This window comes from Cherax quadricarinatus, chromosome 53 (genome assembly GCF_038502225.1).
Source record: "Cherax quadricarinatus isolate ZL_2023a chromosome 53, ASM3850222v1, whole genome shotgun sequence".
NCBI classification, from domain to species: domain Eukaryota; kingdom Metazoa; phylum Arthropoda; class Malacostraca; order Decapoda; family Parastacidae; genus Cherax; species Cherax quadricarinatus.
The window spans coordinates 9,117,715-9,129,933 of record NC_091344.1 but is presented as its reverse complement, the minus strand read 5'-3'; positions in this window follow the sequence as shown (position 1 = coordinate 9,129,933).

The window sequence follows — 12,219 nt, the reverse complement described above, 5'->3', positions numbered from 1 at the left end:
ATGAGACGCAATAATAATATCTCATTAATGATCTCGTGTTCTTGTACCTAACACGTTATCGGGATTTTCCCAAAGAAGAGAATAAACGTACATAAGGGAAAACTCAAGGTTTTCCTTGGAGCTGTTTGAATATTTTCTTCTACCACCCCCTATATTCTATATTCTTTGTGAACTTTATTTATAGACAGAACACACACACACACACACACACACACATACAGGGCCAGGAGCTCGGACTCGACCCCCGCAACCTCAACTAGGTGAGTACACATTATATATATATATATATATATATATATATATATATATATATATATATATATGCAGAGATTGGTGGATGAATTTGGTAGGGTGTGCAAAAGAAGAAAATTAAAAGTGAATACAGGAAAGAGTAAGGTTATGAGGATAACAAAAAGATTAGGTGATGAAAGATTCGATATCAGATTGGAAGTAGAGAGTATGGAGGAGGTGAATGTATTCAGATATTTGGGAGTGGACGTGTCAGCGGATGGGTCTATGAAAGATGAGGTGAATCATAGAATTGATGAGGGGAAAAGGGTGAGTGGTGCACTTAGGAGTCTGTGGAGACAAAGAACTTTGTCCTTGGAGGCAAAGAGGGGAATGTATGAGAGTATAGTTTTACCAACGCTCTTATATGGGTGTGAAACATGGGTGATGAATGTTGCAGCGAGGAGAAGGCTGGAGGCAGTGGAGATGTCATGTCTGAGGGCAATGTATGGTGTGAATATAATGCAGAGAATTCGTAGTTTGGAAGTTAGGAGGAGGTGCAGGATTACCAAAACTGTTGTCCAGAGGGCTAAGGAAGGGTTGTTGAGGTGGTTCGGACATGTAGAGAGAATGGAGCGAAACAGAGTGACTTCAAGAGTGTATCAGTCTGTAGTGGAAGGAAGGCGGGGTAGGGGTCGGCCTAGGAAAGGTTGGAGGGAGGGGGTAAAGGAGGTTGTGTGCAAGGGGCTTGGACTTCCAGCAGGCATGCGTGAGCGTGTTTGATAGTGAATGGAGACAAATGGTTTTTAATACTTGACGTGCTTTGTAGATGAATGGTTCAGAGAACCGACATGTTGATAAATTAGACACATGTGCAACTCTTGGGTATCTTTATTGAGGAAACGTTTCGCCACACAGTGGCTTCATCAGTCCATACAAAGGAGAATCTTGAAGAAACGTTTCCTCAATAAAGATACCCAAGAGTTGCACATGTCTAATTTATCAACATGTCGGTTCTCTGAACCATTCATCTACAAACCTGTCAGACACTGCAACTTCTTGGGATCTTAATACTTGGGAATTCTTCGCTTGCCTAATTCTTGGGCACGACCTACTTCAACATTGAACAAATGTTACACGACCTATGACTGCTTCACCTCTCCTGCCAACGGTTTATAAGCTCCTTCTCAGCACGTATGCCGTATTCTATTCAAGATTGATGGACTGACCAAATCGACTCAAGGTTGAGGGACTGATTACCTCATTCTCCTCCTGTTCTTCAAGATTCTCCTTTGTATGGACTGATGAAGCCACTGTGTGGCGAAACGTTTCCTCAATAAAGATACCCAAGAGTTGCACATGTGTCTAATTTATCAACTTGACGTGCTGTTGGAGTGTGAGCAAAGTAACATTTATGAAGGGGTTCAGGGAAACCGGCAGGCCGGACTTGAGTACTGGAGATGGGAAGTACAGTGCCTGCACTCTGAAGGAGGGGTGTTAATGTTGCAGTTTAAAAACTGTAGTGTAAAGCACCCTTCTGGCAAGACAGTGATGGAGTAAATGATGTTGAAAGTTTTTCTTTTTCGGGCCACCCTGCCTTGGTGGGAATCGGCCAGTGTGATAATAAAAATAATATATATATATATATATATATATATATATATATATATATATATATATATATATATATATATATATATATATATATATATATATATATATGCATGCAATAAGATCACAGTAAACAGGTGATTTCAGAATATGCAAAACAACCACTGTGAAAGAATAGAGAAGTTCCAAGCGCTTTCGTGACTACTCACATTATCAAGGAACAATGAAAGTAAAGCATCATAGGAAGGTATATAAAGGGGTAGCCCACACCTCACTATCAGATCCCAAAACAACGAAACACCTGACGCGAGACAGCAGGCCCGCCGGCCGAACTAGACAGGTCCTTCATACAACCCACCAACAAACTATTCTACCCAAGAAATAAGAAATTTAGAATATTTTTTGTCCAATGTATTATTAAATTCTTCCCAAATTCTATTAATTATAAATGGATCTAATTTATATAAACCAAAGGAAATATTCATATTATTGTCAAAACTGCTTTTTATGAAACAAGATTCAATTATATTCCTGTCGACCATGGACTTGCTTGATACTACTTTCTCAACTTTTTGAAAATCAATTAGATGATTAAAATCTCTTACATGAATAAATAGCGCATTGGAATCTTGTCCAGTTCTAATGCTATATTTATGTTGTTTTAATCTTAGTTCGAGATTTTTACCAGTTTGACCCTAATGATCTTTATCGCAAATTTTACAAGGAATCTTATACACACATCCATCAGCATTTTGGGGGGAATTCTTTATGGAGCTAATAATTGGTCTGACTGGATTCCCTGGTTTGTGTGTTTTTAGTCCATACATGTAAGGTAAAGATGGATTAGTGGAAGTAATTTGTTTTAGAGTTTATTACAAATTCTTCTGAGTTTATTATAGCAATGATCCAACATACTGTGTTCCCATTTGGATGGAATGGCCTGAAACCGTTAACAGCAATTTCAATAAAACAATAAAACTTCTACTGAAAGGCAAAGATGAATTAGTCAAACAATTTACTTCCACTAATCCATCTTTACCTTACATGTATGGACTAAAAACACACAAACCAGGGAATCCAGTCAGACCAATTATTAGCTCCATAGGATCAGTTTCATATTAATTATCCAAATGGCTTGTTGATATTTTGAGCCCTATTGTTGGCAAAATTTCTAACTTTAATGTTATAAACAACATAGATTTAGTTGATAAATTAAGCTCCTTGACTGACTTAAATGATTTTAACATGGTTAGTTTTGATGTTACTTCCTTGTTTACGAAAGTTCCTGTTGATGATTTATTAAGTTTCTTATCTGAAGAACTCGTTAATTATGATTTACCATTGCCAGTTCCTACTATCATTAAACTTATTAAACTTTGCATTGTTGATGCAAAATTTGTATTTAATGATAAGTTTTACACTCAGAAGTTTGGTATGGCAATGGGAAATCCTCTTTCACCTGTTCTTAGTAACCTATACATGGAAATTTTTGAAACAAGGCTGCTTAACACAATCCTCCCTAATAGAGCTAAATGGTTCAGATAGGTTGATGATATTTTGTGTCTTATGCCCAAAAATGTAGATATACACCATTTCCTTGGCAAATTAAATAGCTTAGCCCATTCTATAAATTTTACTGTTGAATTTGAAGAAAATAACTCATTGCCTTTTCTAGATGTTTTAATTATTAAGGGTAATAATGAATTCAAATTTAAAGTTTACAGAAAACCTACAAATAACTGTTCCTATGTCCACTATTATTCTTCCCATCAAGATAGAGTTAAACTGTCTGTTTTCTCATTAATGTTTTTGAGAGCTTTACGAATTTGTAGTCCAGAGTTCATAGACGAGGAAATATCCAAAATTTATGAAATAGGTAATGATTTGAAATACCCATGAAATGTAATTGATAAATCTTTTAAAGTTGCTAGAAATACTTTTTACAATCCAAAAAAAAGACAACCAGCCTTATTCAACTAAAAATATGTTGGTTCTCCCTTACCATGAAAACTTGGTTGATATGCCTTCTCTTAAGACTTTTAATATTAAAGTTGTATTCAAAAATCTTGATACAGTAAAAAAAAACTTTTGATAAAGAATTCCCCCCAAAATGCTGATGGATGTGTGTATAAGATTCCTTGTAAAATTTGCGATAAAGTTTATTACGGTCAAACTGGTAAAAATCTCGAACTAAGATTAAAACAACATAAATATAGCATTAGAACTGGACAAGATTCCAATGCGCTATTTATTCATGTAAGAGATTTTAACCATCTAATTGATTTTCAAAAAGTTGAGAAAGTAGTATCAAGCAAGTCCATGGTCGACAGGAATATAATTGAATCTTGTTTCATAAAAAGCAGTTTTGACAATAATATGAATATTTCCTTTGGTTTATATAAATTAGATCCATTTATAATTAATAGAATTTGGGAAGAATTTAATAATACATTGGACAAATAATATTTTTTTAAATTTCTTATTTCTTGGGTAGAATAGTTTGTTGGTGGGTTGCATGAAGGACCTGTCTGGTTCGGCCGGCGGGCCTGCTGTCTCGCGTCAGGTGTTTCGTTGTTTTGGGATCTGATAGTGAGGTGTGGGCTACCCCTTTATATACCTTCCTATGATGCTTTACTTTCATTGTTCCTTGATAATGTGAGTAGTCACGAAAGCGCTTGGAACTTCTCTATTCTTTCACAGTGGTTGTTTTGCATATATATATATATATATATATATATATATATATATATATATATATATATATATATATATATATATATATATATATATATATATATTATATATATATATATATATATATATATATATAAATAATGTATTTTATATTACACTTGTCTTGACTAAACATCATCAATCACTTGCTTGGTCACTCCTGATAACATGACTAAATCACTCTGAAAGCCCTTATTGTTCTGTCCTGCTTTTACTCTTCACACTAGTTTCATATCACTGCAAACACACACACACACACACACACACAGGATTCGATCACATCTGCATGTCATTCATACACATGAAGAAAAGCGGTGGTTCTAGTACTGCTCCTGGGAAATACCACTTCTTACTCCAATCCAACCTCGCCTTTTCTCACGAAATGTTACTCTGGTTTCACTCTCTCAGGTACTCTTTGATCCATTGTATAACGAATCCGTGTGTGTGTGTGTGTGTGTGTGTGTGTGTGTGTGTGTGTGTGTGTGTGTGTACACACCTAAATAGACTCACCTATATGTGGCTGCATTGGTCGAGTTCTAGCTGCTAGCCCCTCCTCTCAACTTGCCGCTTGCCAGATTCACTCCTAGTTTCGTGGGTACTACCTTCCTTACCTCCACCCCTTCCTCGCCAAGATCATTCTACTTCCCGGCCACTCTGAGACTGAAGAAATGCATCCTAACATCCCTGTCTCTTATCTGTATCTTAAACTTGCTGTTGTCTCCCCCATTTCTCGTTTTTCTCCTCTCAAACATCCTGTCTCTGTATAGCCTGTATGATATGTCTCCTTTGGTTCTTTTGTCTTCCAGTGTCATTTTAATTTCAGTTTCATTAACCTTTTCTCATAGCTTATGATACTTTACTCACGAAAGACCCTCGATGCATGCTACGGCATTTACTCATGTTTCTTAACATACTTCCTCAAGAGTGAGTTACGTACTAGTGGATACCTGAAGAAGGTACTGACGTTTTGTGTGTGTGTGTGTGTGTGTGTGTGTGTGTGTGTGTGTGTGTGTGTGCGCGCGCATGTGTTTATTTATTTGTGTGTGTGTGTGTGTGTGTGTGTGTGTGTGTGTGTGTGTATCGCTTTTTAAAATCACTTGTTGATAATCAATAGGCCTTTATTTTAGGTATGTGTATGTGCACGCGGCGATAGTATGGGGCCGATACCTGGTGAAGCAAGTGAAAAAAAAATTAAACAGCAGCAGGAAACAAATTAGAGGAATGAACTGTGACGAGACACTAAAAGAACTCAGTTTGAGCACTATGATTAGTACATATAAAATCCTAAGAGGAATTAATAGGGCAGAGGAGGGTAGACTGAAATTAATGGAGAGGACACAGGAGGGAACTGAAGACACGGATGACCCATAGGACTGTAAGAAATATTTCTCTGGTCTCAGGATGGCTGAAAAGTGGAATGACTTGGATGAAGGGATGATGGAGACAGACTCTATACACAGCTTCAAGAGCAGCTATGATAGAGCCCAAGAGATCAGACCTCAGTGATGCCGATGGAACTTATCTACAAGGCGGGACCAGGAGCTGAGTGTCGACCCTGGTAAACCCAACTCGGCGAGTGTACACACACACACACACACACACACACACACACACACACACACGCGCGCGCGCGCGCAAACACACTACACACACACGCATACACACACACTCAGATGAGTCAGAGGGATGTTAGGAAGTATTTCTTCAGTCATAGAGTCGTCAGGAAGTGGAATAGCAGGTGATGCAGTGGAGGCAGGAACCATACATAGCTTTAAGACGAGGTATGACACAGCTCAGGAAGCAGAGAGAGAGGACCTAGTAGCGATCAGTGAAGAGGAGGGTACAGGAGCTGAGTCTCGACCTCTGCAACTCGCACACACACACACACACACACACACACACACACACACACACACACACACACACACACACACACACACACACACGCATGCACATACAACAGGCCTAGTGTCTAATCGACATGTGCCTAGGACCAAATGGTAACTAACACAGAAGCGTTGATCAGTGTTTCAGGAAGCTTCACTGGAGGAGGAAGCAGTCATGGCGATGTACTTGAACTAAATGTTGTCATTGCCAGCCAGAGTTTCCGTGTTATAAACTGCTCCTCTTACGCTCGCATTCTAACTTTCTATTAGCTAACATTATTAGTCTGTGTCGTATCAGGTATACCAGAGGTATACTTATAATATCTTGTTTACAAATTTGACCTCTCATATATAAGCTCTTAAAGCAAGTACTAACTTCTCATATATTTCAATCCATTGTTCTACATACTTTTTATGAAGGGGAGTTCTAATATATTTTCAGCGCCTATTTTCATTACAACTATGAATTCTTGTTCATGTTCCTAGTATTCAGAAGTCTTCTTCCTTCATTCTTTTATTGTTTTTTATATATGTAGTTATCAGGTCTCCTTCCCTCCCATTCAAACGAGTGGGCATTTTTGATTCTTCTACAGTTATTGGCAATTTTTTAAAAGCTATGAGCTTATTGGGCCTTTTCTAAACTTATTTATAAACTAAAGAATAAGTCGTAATTACGCTGCTGAACAGTTCACCAAGAGACATTAGATGACATTAGGGTGCATACTGGACCATTATCAGGTGAGGACACCCCCTCCGTTACTGCATATTCCCAATTTCGACTCAGTTTTACCACTTTGCTGTAAATGTTGACAGTAAGGACCTCTCGAGCGCGTCTATGGACCGCTTACCATTATACCTTATCCTCAACGGAGCTCGTGATTCATTGATTGCGCATTCTTCACTCGGTCGATGACATTTCCAGGGTAAACTGCTTTGTTATTATTCCACCATGTGTACATATTTTACCAGTGTAATACACTCGTCTTACGTGTTAATTTATCATTGGAAATCCTATAGTTTTATAAATCTATAAATGTAATGTTTGTTTTATACATTGCCTCATTGTTTTAAAATCGGCAGGATAAAAGATAACTTAGAAAATGACCATAATTATCTAAATGCTTGATTTCAACAAATAATTTTCAAAACGTATCTGATTGGGTAAACCCCACTTTTACAAACCAGTTCTTAGTAAAAGCCATTTTCTTTTGACTAATCCTTGACTAGATGGCTGGCATCCTCCTTAGGAGATAATCCAACTCCATCGAACTAGCTTCCAGGTCTGCAATCCAGATTAGTTTATCGTCTTCTTTACCAACTAAGGCAAAACCTCATTTAGCAGTGGAGTGATAATTGTGGGACATTTATTTTGATTTCCAACCGAGGAATTAAATTTTAATTGAAATAATTTCTAAGCGCTGGGATAACACCACATTAACACGTCTGGCTCTTAGTAAAAACAATATATGGACGATGCTACTACTCTTACGTACTCCATGTTAAATGTCACATGTGAAACAGATATCCTACAATATAGGATTTAGAAAACTGGAAGCCTTAAGAATTTTATATAGGGCATACATCAGGTTGATGTAGGGCATCAGGTTGATATAGGGCCTACATCAGGTTGATGTACTGCATCAGGTTGATATAGGGGCTACGTCAGGTTGATGTAGGACATCAGATTGATATAGGGCATCAGGTTGATATAGGGCCTACATCAGGTTGATATAGGGCCTACATCAGGTTGATATAGGGCCTACATCAGGTTGATATAGGGCCTACATCAGGTTGATATAGGGCATCAGGTTGATATAGGGCCTACATCAGGTTGATGTAGGGCATCAGGTTGATATAGGGCCTACATCAGGTTGATATAGGGCATCAGGTTGATATAGGGTCTACATCAGGTTGATGTAGGGCATCAGGTTGATATAGGGCCTACATCAGGTTGATATAGGGCATCAGGTTGATATAGGGTCTACATCAGGTTGATATAGGGGCTACATCAGGTTGATATAGGGCATCAGGTTGATATAGGGTTTACATCAGGTTGATATAGGGGCTACATCAGGTTGATATAGGGCATCAGGTTGATATAGGGTCTACATCAGGTTGATATAGGGGCTACATCAGGTTGATATAGGGCATTAGGTTGATATAGGGGCTACATCAGGTTGATATAGGGCATCAGGTTGATATAGGGGCTTCATCAGGTTGATATAGGGCCTACATCAGGTTGATATAAGGCATCAGGTTGATATAGGGCCTACATCAGGTTGATATAAGGCATCAGGTTGATATAGGGTCTACATCAGGTTGATGTAGGGCATCAGGTTGATATAGGGTCTACATCAGGTTGATATAAGGCATCAGGTTGATATAGGGCCTACATCAGGTTGATGTAGGGCATCAGGTTGATATAGGGTCTACATCAGGTTGATATAAGGCATCAGGTTGATATAGGGGCTACATCAGGTTGATATAAGGCATGAGGTTGATATAGGGGCTACGTCAGGTTGATGTAGGGCATCAGGTTGATATAGGGTCTACATCAGGTTGATATAGGGGCTACGTCAGGTTGATGTAGGGCATCAGGTTGATATAGGGTCTACATCAGGTTGATATAGGGGCTACGTCAGGTTCATGTAGGGCATCAGGTTGATATAGGGTCTACATCAGGTTGATATAAGGCATCAGGTTGATATAGGGCCTACGTCAGGATGATGTAGGGTATCAGGTTGATATAGGGCCTAAATCAGTTGATGTAGGGCATCAGGTTGATATAGGGGCTACGTCAGGTTGATGTAGGGCATTAGGTTGATATAGGGCCTACGTCAGGTTGATGTAGGGCATCAGGTTGATATAGGGGCTACGTCAGGTTGATGTAGGGCATTAGGTTGATATAGGGCCTACGTCAGATTGATGTAGGGCATCAGGTTGATATAGGTTCTACATCAGGTTGATGTAAGGCATCAGGTTGATATAGGGCCTAAATCAGTTGATGTAGTGCATCAGGTTGATATAGGGACTACATCAGGTTGATGTATGGAATCTGGTTAATATAGGGCCTACGCCAAGTTGATGGAGGTCATCAGGTTGATATAAGGTGTACGTCAGGGTAATTTAAGCCCTATATGAAACTGATGTTGACCCATCTTCATATGACAATGTAATTTTTTTTACTTAACTCTCAACTTGAAATTGTAAAGGATTCCAGTTTTGCAAAACATGTTTTTTTTTTTTAAGTTAGGCTAGGTTAATTAAGGTTACATTAGCTTACGTGGGGTTACATAATCTTATGTAAACTTAATTCTCGAAAGGAAGCGGACAGCGTTCCAATTTTGACGTTCATTTTTCGTATTGTGAAACGGAGCTGCCTGTATCCAAGATATTCATATTATGTTTTTTGAAAGTTTATGAGGATATTATGCATATACAACAAGAATATTTCTATTCATTATATTGCTTTCAGGTATATCTGAAACACAGTTTTTTTCAAAAAATTAATTATTTTTATTCATGAACAACTATGCATAACTGTCAATTAAAAGATTAAACTAATAGTTTGTAAATATATATTTTTATTATGTGTATATATATATATATATATATATATATATATATATATATATATATATATATATATATATATATAAACGCTAAGCCTGTACGGGTCATACAGCTCCAAGGGAATGAGAGGTAATCAGGTTTGGCGTTGGTATATAGCCGTGAGACATCATACATAGACGGGTCATACAGAAGCTGAGTGGTATGTGTATAGTCGAGCAAGATTACGGAGATTATACAAAACCTCGTATGCAGTAGTTCTATTAATTGCCAAGTAGCCAGACATGTGTATATCTGGATATATTTTATAATTACCATTTGCACAGAAATGTTACTCAATGCCTCTTATCTCTCTACTGATTCGTTTTTCTTCTACGAGTTTCTTCGTTGTGGTTATCATCCGAGTTAACACGTTGCTACTTGCCTTGGCTTTAAATCCTGCCCTTTTTTTTTCCCCTTGCTCCTTGAAGGTCTAATTGAATTTTATGAGAGAGTTCCTCATAAGCAAGGAGCTACTGGTTATCTAGGGTATAGTTTTCTCGATCCGACTAGACGAAAGAAAGCCACATTCCAGAACTGCTATGCAATTATCTCTAATTTTATTTTACAAGCTTGATATGCTCTTTATGCATAATAGTTGTTTGTGAGTCGACGCGGCATACATGGCTTGCCTCATGGTTATCATAGGTACTGTATACATCATTTTCGGTATTATACTTAACGTTGTATGTATTATGTTGTATTTTTGTATGTCTTATAGAGTTGGTTTTAAAGTCTGTGGAATCTTTGTTTAATTCGTAATTAAGCAGAAACTTTTTTTACTGAATGTCGACCAAAAGTTATTCAAGAAAAAATAAATTAATAGACTTCTCGTGGCAGATTAATAATTAAATAAAATAAGCAAAACAGGAGTGTAAAATGCACACAATAATTTTATAAATGCAAACTATCAAAACAATATTTTAAAATTCTATTAAAAGTAACAAAGGATATTCAAATCAGCTGCAGTTATTAGGGCCAATGAGTGGCAAGCAGAAAAAAACTAATCGCAGGCACAGAACAGAATTATTTTGCCACGAAGATTATAATTGATCAACTGTGACTTCTTAATAAACGACTATAGTGTTCGTCCACAAGACTCTCTGAATTCAAGCGTAAAACGTTTAGTTTGTGAGATATTTCACTTTCAAAACACACTGGTACGTAAATTCAGATTTTTAATCCCGAATAAAACTCTGTTGCAGGGAGGAGTATTAGACGTGTTTGTTTATTTTACGTCTTTACTTGAATGATAACAAGGTAGAAGTTATTTTTCTGAGACTGAGAATACATATGAAACTTAATGTTATGAATATAAAAGTTTTAAATTTACAGTTTACGCAAATTATTGTTTCGTCTATATTTCATACGTTTATCACTTGTAAAAAATAGTAATATATGATCTCAGGTATATATATGTCATGCCGAATAGGTAAAACTTACGATTTTGGCTTAAACAGCAACGCTGTTGTTGCCGAATAATGCAAACGAAAATTTGTGTATGCAGTAATTTTGCAAAAATCGTTCTGAACCTAACGGAAAAAATATATTTCATTGTGTTTGTTTATTATTAAATTATTGTAAACTTATCTAAAATATATTTAGTTGAATCAGGCTAAATTAAATTGCTCTTGTTATAATAAGGCTAGGTAAGTTTTCTAAGGTTCTTTTGGTACAAAACTATTAATTTATACGTCAACATAAACGAAAAAATATATATCTTTAAACATATAAGAGAAAATTTTAGCAAGGACTTAATTTTAAATGAGATCTTGCTAATTGACCAATTTTACCTATTCAGTACGACATACATTCATATATATATATATATATATATATATATATATATATATATATATATATATATATATATATATATATATATATATATATATATATATATATGTTAGGAAATCCTTTTCACTAGAGGTTAGTTTCTGTCACTGATGACTATAAACACAGTTTTCGCCGAGCATTACCTCACGCCACAAAAAACAGTGACAATATTGAAGTTATTTGCGCTTCACAACCCATACGGGTTGTTCATGTTCTTTGCAAAAAATTAGCAAAAAAAAGAGTTTTTTTTTATCTGTTTTGCTACCAGATTCATGCAAATTTTCTTTACCTTACTACGTTAGTACACGCCTTCAAA